Consider the following 16,020-nt stretch of genomic DNA (forward strand, 5'->3'; position numbering starts at 1 on the left):
TCAAATAATAAAATCCATCTAGCAAAATAAACAAGCTTTTACAGTGGAAGAGAAAAGGCTTCCCATATCTTTTGTTGTCAACATCAAAGGCCATGTGTCCAATCAAATGGACACATTTGACAGAAATCTGGGACACGCCAGGCAATTTATGCAGAGATGCAACATGGAGAAGTTGCATAACATACCTTCATCTTTAAATCCAAGAATAAAACAGTGCAAGGTGAAAGGAAAATATGACCGAGACTACATTAAGTATGGGTTCATTTGCACTGAAAATAACCATGTTTGAGCCAACATGGGAGCAGGGGGGGAAAAGCCAAATGCAAATAATAAAATCCATCTAGCAATATGTTCTGGTAAATTATTGGCTGCCAGGAGCAATTGTTGAATTGTTCAATTAATTCCCCATTTATTTAGCATATTGTCGGTCCTATGCTTGACAACAGTATTGTGTCGAGTCTTCACTTTTCCAACTTCCAACCTTTCCAATGTAAAACCAGTTTAGAACCACTGTTATGAATATATATATATATCTCTGAAAAACTGTAGCAAATGCTTTATATTGACTGTCGAAATGTCAATGTAAAATAACTTGAGCTTTCTTTCATGTGGACTTTAAGTGTGGTGATCTTACCATATTTTTGGGGATTACTCAAACTGAGACTCGGTCAGTTGTTGCAGATATAATGCAGTTTCTACCCACAGAATCAGCTAGTGGTTAAAAACCGGAGCCGGTTAGCCACACATAGCCGCACGAAGGGTGAAGATTATACCTTAAACTTAACAAGGGCGACTTAACGTGAAGTCATGAAAATACATTTAATTGAAAGAGGAACCAGAGCCAGCCAGTGAGCATGTGTAGGAGAAAAATGTAAAAACCTCGTTCACCTGTTCTTTATTTCTCTTTAGCAAGCAGCATTTCTGTGCACAGCCACAAGGGGGAGCTCTAGTTTTATCTTGAAATACAGCTGAGATGTGAAAATAGGAGTAGTATTCACCAACCATTATTTATCTTCTTTAAATGTGTGTGTATATTTCAACATCTGTTTCATGTTGGCATGTGATTTCAGGTAGACTGCTGTGGCTGCATTGTCAGCCAGAGGAAAGATGTTTTGATGGCCAAAACACTGCTAAGTATAAAAAGATTCACATCTCCACAGCACAAATGCACTGAGGTCTCTCTCTCATCTCGGCTAATAAAAGACACCACAGGTTATGGCTTTCCCACCATTATGGCCCTCTCAGGTAGTTTTCATGCTAACAGTACACAGGCCTAACAGCAAAGCTGTTCAGGGACAACACTAAAGTCACTGTCCTCTCGGTCTTTGTGCAGATAATCTGTTTTTCTCCTGTCAGTTTCTGGATGTGATTTTGGATGAAAATATAATTTCTCAGAATACTATTAGTGACTTCAAGGTTCAAAAGAACTGCATTTAATTGTAATTTAAATGTTGTATAGCATTATAAATGGCTTTACTGTCACTTGAGATCAATTGCATTCTTTCTGGGAAAAAAAAGTATTAATTTCTTTCATTTAATTTTGGTGGATAAGATTATTTTACAAAGTGGCATGCTATCCACTTTGTATAATACAACCAATAACAGATTTGTTGCTTTAATAATTAAGACTAACGCCCTCCAATGCCATTTTACTTCAGTTGGTTGCTAACAATTTTCATCCACAAGGTGGCATCATTGAGTTTTTCTAAATGACATTTTCATGACGTGTTCCCGGAGACGGGGATGTTACCACGGACAACGGTCAAATATCGAGTTTACTAACCAATCAGAATTAATTATTCGGTGTATAATTAAAGTGTTTCCTGAATAAAATCACATCTTTAATAATTCAGTAAAAACGTCTTGCTGTGAAGATGAAAATATTAGTCCTACAGGCATGGTTTAGCTTACCAGATTTGATGGGTCCCTTATGGAACTCATTGTCCTGGTGACATCTTCAGTAAATCCACTCACTGGAGGTCATGCCACGTTATTTTCCATTGTTTATTTTAGCAGAGACATCAGGGGACAAGGAGACCTGGCCATTCACAGTACAGCTACCAAACAACTAATTATTTTCAGGGTGTGAAACAATTATTGTCACACTGACTGAGCTGAAATTGCAGGTTATTTTCATCAACAAATTAAGGATCACAGGTTAACGCCTGACTGGAAAATTATCTGACTGACTCATGAATCTCTTGTATAAATGGTCTCTAAAGCATAGGGCAAAAATGTCCCTCTGTATCTGATGGAACAACCATGTTCATATGCTCCACATCACACCAAGAAACAGCTCTGTTATTATCAAAAGTGAATCTGGTTTAAATAAAACAGCCACAGAAACACAATATTTTATTGGAAATGCAGAAATCCTTTTTCTGAGTAAAGCTCAACACTTTGTGAAAATCAGTGGCAGTAGCTTTTTTTTTTCAATACAGTTAAAGCTCAGGTCATTCAGGTAACATTTTGTTAACAGACTATTATTTTTACTCAGACCCCCTCAGCGACCAAGCAAATTCACAATAATCATAAAGACAGTATGTGCTATTTTACACCTTCCAGTTCTCTGACCTCATTTGAGACAAAATGCTGAGTTCAATCATGTCTCTCTTCACAGGGAACCGCTGTAATCTTGCTACTTTCTGAGATCCGAGTCAGGAAACACACCTTGACCCATAGTATCGTGCTAGAATCAATGTTCCTACAAAATATCCGAAGAGTTTTGTGTTTACATGTGTGTGTTTGAGATATTTGGCATTTGAAATGTCAATGTCAATGAAATTTATGTCATACAACATCTATATGTTATGTTGGCTATTATATCACTTTGCAACCTGCTTATTAATCCTTACAAATCTAAATTAAAATAAAGCACAAATCAAATCAGCCACTGTCCGGTGGGATATATTTTTTGTGTCATTTAAACCGTCCATCTAGAGACTTTGCTGTCATAGAGTGATGATGCATCTCCATGGACAGTCCATGACTTATGCAAACGGTAATGCTTCATTCTTAGTTATCATGACAATTAGCATGTTAGTGACAGTAATTAAAACAGAACACAGTATAAACATAAAAGGCTCTTGAGATTCCTCAAGAGTTCCTCCAACACTCACATGCCAAAGAGCTGTCTACCACAAAGCATTAATTAAAGATGATTTAATCATTTAATAAATTATTCACACACGAGTGTATAGAGAGAAAGTCCCTGACCAATATTGGAGGGATTAGACTTTAAAGCTATCTTTTTTACCTTCATTTCATTGAACAGTGTTTGCATGGCAAATGTGTAATTACATCTTTGTACAATTAGGAAAGGCACATAACCAAACTGCTTTTAGTATTTCTGTAAAAAATATTTAATACACAAATAGCATGGATACTAGACTAGAATGACATCATTACAAATTAAGTTGGAACTAACAATTATTAATCTTAACTAAAGGCTGAGAAGTGAAAAGGGTTCAGGAACTGTCTGTTTCTGAATGCTGTCTGATCTGAACAGCTCCTTTTGACATCCTACGCATGCAGTCTGCTTTGCACAACCTACCTTCCCATCATGCACTTATGCTTCAATTCATTGCACAATCATCTATTTCACCATCAGCTGCCACAACACTGCACTGTCCATTGTCCTATTCCTCTTTATTGATTATTATTTGTACTTCAGCATTTTAATGCTAGATGCACTGTACTTTCAATTGCCATGCTTTTTCAGTTGGTACTCACTGCATCATGGTTGCAAAAAAATTGTCCATTTAACCAACTTGACCCGTAAGTAGAAGGCATGTGAACTTAAGCATTAGAAAGGGGTCTCAGAAAGGTCATATCACAACTGGAACTGACATATAAAGCACAGCAATTAAAAACAAAAACTGCCTGAATAACCTTGTTATAAGGAAGATCTATTGGCATCAGTGTCAGAAAAAAGCAGGATATGGAGAATCTTGTTAATGCTTTGAAAGTACAGTTTTGACGATGTCTTGAATGTATTCAAAGGTTTTGCTTCTTTCTATTTTCTTCTATTATATACTGACTCAAGCCTTTTCTCAACTGCAGCAAAAGAAAAATAATTACTACACAACGTGAAAGAAGCACAGCAGACTCCTTACAATAATTTAATTAATTTGCTTTTCTTACCTTGTTGCATTATGTTCAATTTAGACCGTAATTACCGTTTTATTCCCCTGGTGTCTCAGGGAGATGAAGTTGAACGCTACAACACCGTAATTGTGAGTCTCTTTGTTTTTGTTCAAGGGCACTTGATGTTAACAACATGGCATTTCTGTGCCCCACTTCTTTATAGCTTTCAAACTGTAATGCTATTTACTTGTTTAGTAAATCTTGTATGTACGACACAGTTCCCCTGGCAACCCCGTATGACGCTCAAAGAAAATTCTTCTTGCCTCCAGAACGGTCACATATGTGAGACCGTGAGACTGAACTCCCTCTGTCTTTAAATGAATAATTTCTCCAAAAAGGAACATTTGCTGAAAATGTACTCACCGTCAGGCCATCAAAGTTGTAGATAATTTATTTTTTCATCACAAGAGACATGAAGGAATAAAGCATTACATCAGTTGCTCACCAATGGGTCCTCTACAGTAGATGGGTGCCATTAGAATGAGTGTCCAAACAGTTGATAAATACATCACAATAAACCACAAGAGCCTCTTGCTTCACAATTATTGTGTTGTTTTTCAGCTGTTTGGACTCATTTTGATGGCACCCATTCACTGCTGAGGATCCAACTTCACCCACTCAGCATGTCAGCTGCACCATTATCTTTTTGGACAGGCTCACATCACAATGGCTATTTTCCTCACAAAACCTCCCTGCAATGGCAGGGGAATTTAGAAAACAGATGAAATAAATAATTTCATTTGGTTCATCATAATAGCAGCTTTGCCTTTATGTTTTCTGAACGATGAAACAGAAAGAGGAGAAAAGAATTCACTAGCAAATGCAGCAGTCAGGCGGCTTTTAATAGACAACCTTGAGACTAGAGTTTTAAAGAGACCAGACGTGGAAACAGGATGAAAACCTATTTATCGTCCAAGGCTTCAAAGTGCATTAGACCACAGACGGGGATATAGATTATGAAGGACAAATGACAACTATTTATTCTCTGTTAGCTGTATTTCGGCATCTCCTGAAAGCTTTTGCACGTTCTGTGAGAGATGTGCACTTATTGTTGAGTTGCTGCGTGAGTATGTGTAAAGGTAAGTGAGCAGTTGTAATGACAGAGTGGGCATTTTTACACAGATTTCAGATATCCATACAAAAGAGGAGTGTGAATAACTTCTGGGTTTTACTGATTTTGAAAACATTTTTATGGGCTTTTTCAATAAAGGAGAGGAGAAAAATCTTATTTCAGTTTGAAAAGACATATCCAAGAGCCTGGCTTGAGGAATGGGCCATTTAGATAAGGCGTTTTTCTTAAAATACCACTAAGTATTTTTTTAAGAGATATCTAGCAGAGTGTCTAACCAGTTTTCCACTATTCCACCAATTTTTGTACAAAGAAACATGGGTCAGTTTTAAACTTAACTAAAAAAAAAAAAGTGTGTTTTTATGGAGGAATATCCCAAATACATACAGGTCTATGGTCACACCATAAATAAAACAAATCAATCTTGAAAAAAGAAAAAAACTGTTTTTATAAAAACAAAATTTTACAGAAAATAAATCCCCAAAACTCCTTTAAATATGTGTGTGTGTGTGTGTGTGTGTGTACACATATATACATTATTATTATTATTATTATTATTATTATATATATATATATATTTTTTTTTTTAAATGAGAATATACTGATAATCCCCATAATAATACAGGTGGCAACACATGATGAATTTAAGATCATTAAAACTGGGCTTCCAATAAACCAAAGTGTCTTTCTAATGAAACTTGAAAACATGATTTAAATTCATTCATATTCATTCCTATACCAATACAATAAGCTGTAATGAGAACAGGATTTTTTTTTTCTTAAAGATACCAACTGAGCTGTTTGTGTTGTGAATGTAAACATCCCTAGCTGCTCTGTGTAGTCTATAGAGGGTGTGTGTTAATGTTGTAACCACTAATTAGGTGTTATCTCACAGCTTTTAGACAGAGAGCGAGATCGTTCCACCCACCACCTGACATCGCTTGAGCTGATATGAAGTACATCCTTTGCACTCTTCCAGAAACACGCACAATTACACCAGTCACGCACTCCTCTTCTGCCTGTCACATACAGAACATTCCTGACCTACACTGTAAAAAATTTCCTGTAGAAATTACAGTAACTTACTGGCAGCAGTTTGCCAGTAACTTACTGTAAATTAAACTTACAGTAAAAATACTGTATTCATATTTACAGTACCATTTAACTTGCTGTAAATGTATTTGCAGTAATATATTTTTTTACTGTAAAACACAATTATGTTTTTTTCTCCTTTTATATATTTTAATACAATAAAATATTACTTTACACTGTGAAATTTACTGTAATTGGTTCACTTTTATGTATTGTAAAACTTTACAAATTATTGTATTTCAACAGGTCTCATGTCTCAGTAGTAAAAACTATAAAAAGAAACAAAAGACTGTTTAACTTCTTTTATTGGTTTAACAGTTAAATTGTAATACTTGAAATAACATTTTAATATTCTTGCAGATTGTACTTTCAGTTTTCCAAAAACTTGAATACATTTCATTTATAAATAAAAGTTTCATATTAAGAGCATTTTAAAACAACAGACATGAACAGATTCAGTCATAAGAGCAATCTTAAAAATTTACAAATTCAGAAAACTCCTGTGTAGAATGTATTTGCTCTTAGTAGCTTATAGTTTTGCCAGCTGAAATCCAGAAACTCCTTAAAGGGATAGTTCACCCAAAAATCTGAATTAGGTCATTAATAACTTACCCTCATGTCGTTCCAAACCCGTGAGACTTCCGTTTATCTTCAGAACACAGTTTAAGATATTTTAGATTTAGTCCGAGAGCTCTCAGAGTTCCATCATCAAAGTAGTCCATGTGACATCACAGGGTCGGTTAGAATTTTTTGAAGCGTCGAAAATACATTTTGGTCCAAAAATAGCAAAAACTACGACTTTATTCAGCATTGTCTTCTCTTCCGGGTCTGTTGTGAGACAGTTCAAAACAAAGCAGTTTGTGATATCCAGTTCATGAATCATTCGATGTAACCGGATCTTTTTGAACCAGTTCACCAAATCAAACTGAATCGTTTTATACTGTTCGCGTCTCCAATACGCATTAATTCACAAATTACTTAAGCTGTTAACTTTTTTAATGTGGCTGACTCGTGAACGAGTCAGTATTTTGTTCGTTATCTGGCTCAGCTCGGTGTTCATCTTCAGTTCTCTCCTCACAGCAGTTCAGTCAGTGTACTTTTTGAGTAAATGAATTACTCCGGGATATTGGTTTGTTTGAACTCAGAAGTGTCAGCCACATTAAAAAAAGTTAACAGTTTAAGTAATTTGTGTATTAATGCGTATTGGAGATGCGAACCGTTTAAAATGATTCAGTTCGATTTGGTGAACTGGTTTAAAAGGATCCAATTACATGGAGTGATTCGTTCGCGAACCAGATATCACAAACTGCTTTGTTTTGAACTCTCTCTCACAACAGACACGGAAGAGAAGACAATGCTGAATAAAGTCGTAGTCTTTGTTATTTTTAGGACCAAAACGTATTTTCGATGCTTCAAAAAATTCTAACTGACCCTCTGATGTCACATGGACTACTTTGATGATGTGTTTCTTACCTTTCTGGACATGGACAGCAGACCGAACACACAGCTTCAATGGAGGGACAGAGGAGATAAATGGAGGTCTCACGGGTTTGGAACGACATGAGGGTGAGTTATTAATGGGTGAACTAATTTTTGGGTGAACTATCCCTTTAATGAAGTAGGATACATGAGGGTTCAGACCAGAGTTCTTCCTTTGCACCATCTTCCCACTTCTTTTGATGACGTGGAACTTTGAGGAGCACTTGCTGTTGTCAGGGTTAACATTTAACCTTTACATAACAGAGAAAAAAGTAAGATCATTTGATGTGAAAAATGTCTAACAAAACAACCAAATACTCACAACACAACCAAATACAGAAATGCACTGCAAATGGCACAGAACACAACGGAAATATTTCCAGGGGACCCAATATGTGACGAACCCGGATGGAGCATGTTTAGTACTCAACGTCTACTTTTATTTTCTTGCAAAAAATACAGAGATTACATATTTATGACATACAACTTTATATACAATATAAAAAATGTAAAAAGAACATGAGGGTGAGATATTAATCTATACATTAGTAACATTGTAAAAAAAATTGTAATGTTATGTTTAAATAAGTTTCATAGGTAAGAAATGTAAGGTAATGTAGGATCCAAAGATGAAACAGCTACTTTTAAAGTTGAGACACACACAGATAAATAAAGCATATTACGAAAACTTTTTTTTGTATAAAATGTATTTATTTGCAACAGTTATGTTAACAGCAAAAATAAGACATTTATGTCCTAAGTACAGCTATTAGGCTGATAGACACCATGCTGCTTTGTCACGAGAACATCCCAGGTTAAAATAATGAGGAAATTACGTTGGCTAAATCCGAAATCGCCCCCTTAACACTCATTCACTCATTTCTACATTAGTCCACTAATACGGTTCACTTGAAGCTGTGAATGAAAACGAGTGAGTGAATTCGGACAGCCGTTGATCGCGCATTGGATGTACACAGTCGGGTTCGTCACTTATTGGGGTCCCCTGAAAACATTTCCATTATGTTCTGTGCCACTTGTGGCGCATTTTCGCGAACGAGATTATGTTATTCTCCCGATGCTGATGTACAGAACAAATGTTACATTTGAAGTAGACATATTTTTCTCTTGGTTGTTTAGTTTCCTTAACTTTATGTGTTTGCGGTAACGTTAAATGTGAGACTGAGGGGCGGAGAGGCTTTGGAAAGTGTATGAGCATTCAGGAACTGCACACGAAAACCTTAAATTCGCCGTGTTTTTATGCCCTTTGGCATGATTAATAAAGGCGTATAATGTCTCCACAGAGACGCCAGTGTTTGCACACGACACGAACATTGCGAGTTTTACTCTAGCACTACAAGCATGACGTGCATTTATATGGGGTAATCAGTTAACAGCAAGCGATAATAGCGGGAAAAAATCCGACTGACTTTAAGCTAAATCCACGAAAGCTTTGTTGTTCGGCTAACAGTTCACATGAACACTCACCAGCTCCTGGAGTGGGGTCAAACCCAAGGCAGAGACCCGTTAATGTCCATATTTTGACGGTGAAACGTTCAGAAAAGGGAAAGAAAGGAAAGAAATATGAATGTTTGCACAGTGTCACCACAACTCTCTCTAGCTCTCTTCACAGCATAAATGTGAGGTGACTGCGCACCATTCAGTGGCAGCGTTTTTTTATTTATATTTTTGTTTTAGTTAAACCAAAGATATAATATATTTAAAGTAAAAGAAGTAATATTTGTACCCACCTTTGCATCTGACTGGTTCTTTTCGCATCTGTGTGTCTTGTTTTCTTCTTTCTCCAAGTGGGAAATAAAACTTGATCTGTGATTGGTCAGGTTTCGCGCTCATTTTTTCTTTACTGTATTTAGATTTACAGTAAATTAAAAATACTGTAATTTAGTGTCGCCAAGAGGGTATTCCCCAAAATGTAACTTTAAAATACAGTAATATGCTGTATAACTAACCTACAGTAAAATACAGTTCATTTTACAGTTAAATACTGTTGAATTTACAGACATTTCTAACAGTGTACTAATTACCGTACAAGTCTAATCTCCCAGTTATTAGGCCTTAATGTTAACATGGATTTGGTGAACTGACAAATGCTGCGAAAACCTTTTGTCAACATCTCACACTGTCAGTTTGATTTAGACTCTTGGGAGGGATTCTCTGTTTAACCCTGTCTAAAGCAGACTTTGTCTTTAAAAAATAAATGATGCATTGTGCCAATTTGAACAGTGCAACCTGACAAAAAGACAGGATGAGTAATATCACAGATGTCTCCTTCAAATTCAAGTCCCACATTTATGGAGCAATACATTTTCATTATTTTGTTGGTTCAAAGCGCAGAGAGAGTTTAGATCAGAAAGGTAACAGGTGCACAATCGTAAAGCCAGGGTTAGGATGCGTAATGCGTGAGAATGACAGCAATGCAACACTTCTCACACTTCCAACCCCTTAGATTTCTGTAAATACTATTTCTCTTACAAACGTGTTGCTTTTAATAAGATGGCATTCATGAAGCCGCAGCTGTGCAGCTTTTTTTCCATCTCTAAAAAAGAAAAAGCCACACAGCGGGGCCACGTTGTGACGCAGTCAATCAAATTTTCTCGAGGAAAAGCAATTTCCACATCATTATCTACAGGTTTCAGTGGTTTCCGCTTTACATGAAAGTTAATTGCTTTAAAATTGTGTTTGTTCTTTCAAAATATGACCGTTTGGTTTTGGGAAATGGAATAACTTGAGTGATTGCTGTGGTGGATGGTGAATGAGAAGACATAGTAATAAGATTATTGTTTTTGCATATTGCATTGAATATGTACACTGAATTGCATAATATATAAGTGGCTCAAGTATAATTCCATTAATATTTATTTACTCATACAAATAACTTATGAGCTTTTTCTATATGGTGAGGTTTGCAAACAAGCACTTATTTTTCTTCAGAAAACACATGAATCTATTTTAAAATGGATTAATATTTTCTAGAGCACAGAAATAATTGACATTCTCCACATCCAATTACATTATCTGTTAGAAGATAAAAAAAAATAAAAAAAACTACATTCAGTCAAGAATATTTCTCTTGCTAAGCATTGTCCCTGTCCGGTAAAGAAATAGTTCAGCTAAAATTTAAAATCGTGCTTCCAAGGCTATATGCTGTTATTTTCTGTGGAACACAAAAGTCGACATTTCTGAACAATCGTTACACAGCTTTTGACATATAATGACGGTTCACATCGCTGTCATGCTCCAAAAAGGGCCAAAAACCCCATAAAGGCACAATCAAAATAAAAAAATGACGCCTCCTGTGCAGTGCTGTAGGGGGTCGTGTGTTACACAAAGCAAAGTAATATCTGAAAGCCCAGCCAGTTCGAAATCGTGCGGTCACAAAGCAGACTATTGCATAGTAATGATGGGTGTTAAGGAATGGAAAAAAGATCTTCCTCCTACTCTCATGCATTATGCTATCAGACACAAAGGGCAAAAGCACATCCAGCATTTTTAAACAAGAACACACAGATGAAAGCCTCATATCCTGCAGTGTGTGGGTGCTTTCCTTCTGATCATTATAGCTTAAAGCACAGGGCTCCACTCCTCCTATAAGAACCAATGTTGCTTTAAAATACATCTAACATCCTATTGGGCAGTTGCTACTACCAAGTAACACATTCACTGAGAAATAAAAACAGAAGTATAGGTGAAGTAAAATAAATTAGCAGTTTTCTGTTGTACCAGTGGAAAAGCAATATCTCCATCTCAACAACAAACGCCTAAAAATAAAGGTTTTTATTGGCATCTGTGATTCCATAAAGAATCTTTAACATCCTTGTACATGATTTATTGCACAAAGGTTTTATATGTATATGTATATATATATAGAGAGAGAGAGAGAGAGAGAGAGAGAGAGAGAGAGAGAGAGAAGAAAAAGTTTTCCTCTATAAGCATCGGTGCACATGAGCACTGAAGAAAGCACGGGCTGAAACATCTACTCTTTGGTCTGTTTTTAAGACATACTGATATTATAGATATATTTGATATACCTTTTTTTCGGTCTGATTGTATTTTTCCAGTGTGCTGACAAATTCAGCCATTTGGTTAAGAACTTTTCACTTAATGGTTCTTTGGGAAACCCAACATGTTTCTTCCATGGCAGAAACCCTTATTTGAAAACTTTCTTTTTTAAAGTTTAGATATGCATGACCAATAGTTCTCTGGCATAGTCTGTTTCTATAACTCTCGGACAAGCAGAAAATATGATTACACATTTTACCATATTTTTATGTGATATGTTCTGTACGATTGTTGAATGCCACACCGTTATTGAAGTAGAAAATGCAAGCCGCTGTCCGGTGCCAGCAGGGGGCGCACGTTAGCTGTCATTATGAGCGCACAGTAGAACTCTCATGATGAATCTCAGCCATTCTGACATTCTGCACGAGTTTCTATCCTCCCACGGTCCCACCCACCACAACTACACACGACTGAACTCAAACTCATTGAAATTCATCGGATACCGGAAGCGCATTCTGTCAATCTTAATAACTGATGCTCGATAGACTTATGCAGGCGTATCAAAAAAAAAAAAAAAATTCAATTTGGATTTTTCAGCTCATGGACTAAATTCAATTTAGATTCGAACTTCGACTTAAAATATCATTATACACTGCGTGATTTTGCATGTTTGCAATAACTAACAATTTGGAAGCTGCTTGAATTGCATATAGGTCTATTTTTCCTCCAGGGATTCAGTCCTTAAAGAGACAGCTCACCAATTTTGTCATCGTTTTAGGCCTACTCATCCTACAAGCTAATTCAATTCTGTATCACTTTCATCCATGGAACAAAAACTTCACATTTTAAAGAATGTTCATGCTTCTTTAACGAAGTATATTAAAAAACCAGGTGCCTTCAAGCCGCCCCGCAGGACAAAAAAAGTAAAAGCAGTTCACATGATTACAAATCTTCTGTTGCCATGACGTCAAAACACAGGACAATTCTGAATACAGAAAAACACAATTGGGACGTATTGCATTTCAGTCTATTCAAAATTTTGAATATAGTCTGCCATATCAATGTAGTCACATGAATACTTGCAGAAGAAACTGCTCTTCTAATGCTTTTGTCCTCTTGAAACATGATTAAAAATGTGACCGTTGACCTCAAAACATCTTTTGTGTTTGATGTAAGAAAGTCATAAGAAAGTTATATATATATGGAAGAAATGTCATTTGATATGGAAGAAAGTCATACATCTGGGCGAGTAAACAATAACAGAATTTTCAATTCACATGAACTGTTTAAAGAAACTTTACAATTTTGTCATCGTTTACACACCATCATCATGTCATCTCAAACCTATCTGACTTACTTTTTTCTTCGGAACACAAATGATGATAATTTGATGCATGTTGGAAACCAAAATATGTTGGTTACCTTCGAGTTCTGTTCTATAATGAGAGAATTTTCATTCTATGGCAAACTATTTCTTTAAGCTACTCTCAAAACAGAATATTAGAGTTAAATGAACTTTACTTCGAACACATTGACATCATCTGTTTACAAAAACGAAGCACTTGTCGTTCCTTTTGTTTGCCTTCTCTCTTCACAATGGCACTTTCTCTGAGCATAAGGCTGAAAACTTTAATCACCATGACTGAAAAGCAAAAGGCAAATGATTTATGAGAGAAGACTATGTGACTGCAGAATACAGATACAACATTCCCCACATTAGCCATGATAACCTAGAGTGCTTCATATTCTTAATGATCCTTCAGTATATGTTCAACACCTGCAGAATGTGCACATCTTGTTTAGTCTTAAATGTGATTATAATTACATTTTACTTGTGTATTAGCACAGAAGACAAATATTGTGCAGGATTAAGCCATTGATTTTGTTTTCCAAGTGTTTAAAGGTCATATTAGCATATAAAATGTCCTGGTTGAACTTGTTTTAACCCTAGAGATCCCCAGACTGATAACTGTATTACGGAGATTTTTCTTGCATCGTGACATGCACGTGATATTTAATCGCTTATATCAGCAGTATAATCCACATGTGCGGAGCAGAAGGGTTCAACATCTGCAGCGGTGGGCCCTCTGAGAAACAGTCCCAACAGGTTATTAACCAGCAAAACGATCTGCAGTGAAACCTTTTAGAAATATAGACACACCCAAAGATCCTACGGTCTGGTGGTCAGAGTAATTTTACATTGCCCATAAATCTGACAAGGTTTCAGGGATTAAAGCGCACCACACCTCTAACGCCTATTAAAAATCCAGACTGGCAGTTCGATGAAGTAATTTAGAGTGGCAATTGACTGAATATTACTGACAGCACAAATGAATGGATTAAACAACCCATTTATTTCCATGCTTGTCTATCAGCGTCATAGAGATGTATGATTTTTGAATTTCAGGCTTCAGTGGTTGTTTCCAAGAGCATGCCATTAACATCATAAAAGTCTGACTCCTTAAAGCTGGTTATTCTAAATATAGGACCTCTGTGACCATTATAGACCAAAAGTTTCAGAACAAATGCTAATCAAACAAACTAAGAAATCATGTCATATAAAAAATTTCAATGGCACATTAACCCAAGGCACATTAACTACAGCACGTGGCATGGATTACCATATAAAGGCTGACACAAATAGACTAAACTGCAGCAGACAGATTATCAATCACAATGACAGGCTAGCCCGGCAGGGTGCAAGCCTTCAGTTTGGTTCCGAGTCCTTCTAGTGACATTAATACTCTCTGTTGCATATGCTGAGCCGCGGGTACTTGTTTTTGGCAATTATTACAGAAGACAAGACACAAGAGTTTTAGCAATGCATATATTTTCCTCAGAATTAGTATCAAATAATGATGATATGATGGATTACATTCAGTTTTCAGCCCTTTCAGAATTTTAAATGAGAATTTTTAAATGGCAAAAAATGTAAAAGAAACAGAAAATACCCCAAAATCCATCAAAGAACAAGAGAATCAGAAATTACATGTTCAAGAAATCACAAAAGAAAACAAAATACCAGTCCTGTTTATCCTCTACTCCAATCTATTCTCTTGTATTTGAAGGCCAGATTTGTAAAGACATGTAGTCCCCGCCCACATCCTACCCAAGCCACTCCCCCAAGCAGGCCCCGCCCCTCTCTTGTGGTTTGAAGAGAGAGTAAAGTGCTGGTAGCTGATCCAGAAGTGTTCAGGAAACGCACACATGAACCACACGGAAACGCTATGAAGAAGAAGAAAAAAAAGCAGCAAGCCCAACTAAGTATATATACAAAAAAAAACAACTGTACAAAAGTTTACAACATGCTAAATCAAAACAATCATCTCAGAATGTTACAACATACAAGTCAAATGAATAGAAATCATCTCAGGTTAGATTTGGAACGATTAAAACAATTCATTAAATCAAACACTATGCCAAATATAACTATCCTGGAATCTAACGTTATATTCCGAAAGCAAGATTAGATAATTACCTCGAGTCACTGTAAACCTGTTTCTAAGTCTCAAATAAGTCTCACATAAATGTCTAAAAGCAAAAAAATACTTTTGACTTGAGTGTATCTGTCACTGCATATGAACTAGACATATGAGAAGGCTCTTTAGCCAGAGTTAGGTTAATTAAATATCCCTTTTCACTGTCAGTTTTCTTATTCTGACACAAACAAAAATATGCCATCTTCACAGGTGATCAAGTATTCAGTACTGAGACAGTACAGTTCTCAAGAAGTATGCTGATACTCTCACTAGCTTGACTTCTGTAGAAGTAAAAAAAAAAGCTTTTCGAATTACCCGCTTAGCAGCTTTTTTGGAAACAAGGTGGCTGTGTGACAATCTCTTCCTCATAATTCTTTCGATTCCCGTTCAAAGCGTGTAGGATTGACTGTCAAGGCCCGACATGTGACTTCTCTAACACAAAGACCCCAATGAGAGAGGGCAGGCCAAAAGGAAAGCACGTCCTTCACCTTATTTACATGCTATTCCTGTGGACTGCATGCTAATGTGTGAAATCAGGGCTGGAGAGATATGTCAACATAGTGTAGGGCATGTGGACGATAGACACAAGATGCCAGAAAATACTTCAGCTGGATTCATGGGAATGTCAAAAAGCTATTCGGACTGAGAGAATATAATCGACTGTCCTCAACTGAAACTGTCGGTCTAGTTTTGACCATAACTACAGTCATATGAATAAAAATGTTCACTGAATGTGCA

The sequence above is a fragment of the Carassius gibelio genome, chromosome B16 (genome assembly GCF_023724105.1).
Source record: "Carassius gibelio isolate Cgi1373 ecotype wild population from Czech Republic chromosome B16, carGib1.2-hapl.c, whole genome shotgun sequence".
NCBI lineage: Eukaryota > Metazoa > Chordata > Actinopteri > Cypriniformes > Cyprinidae > Carassius > Carassius gibelio.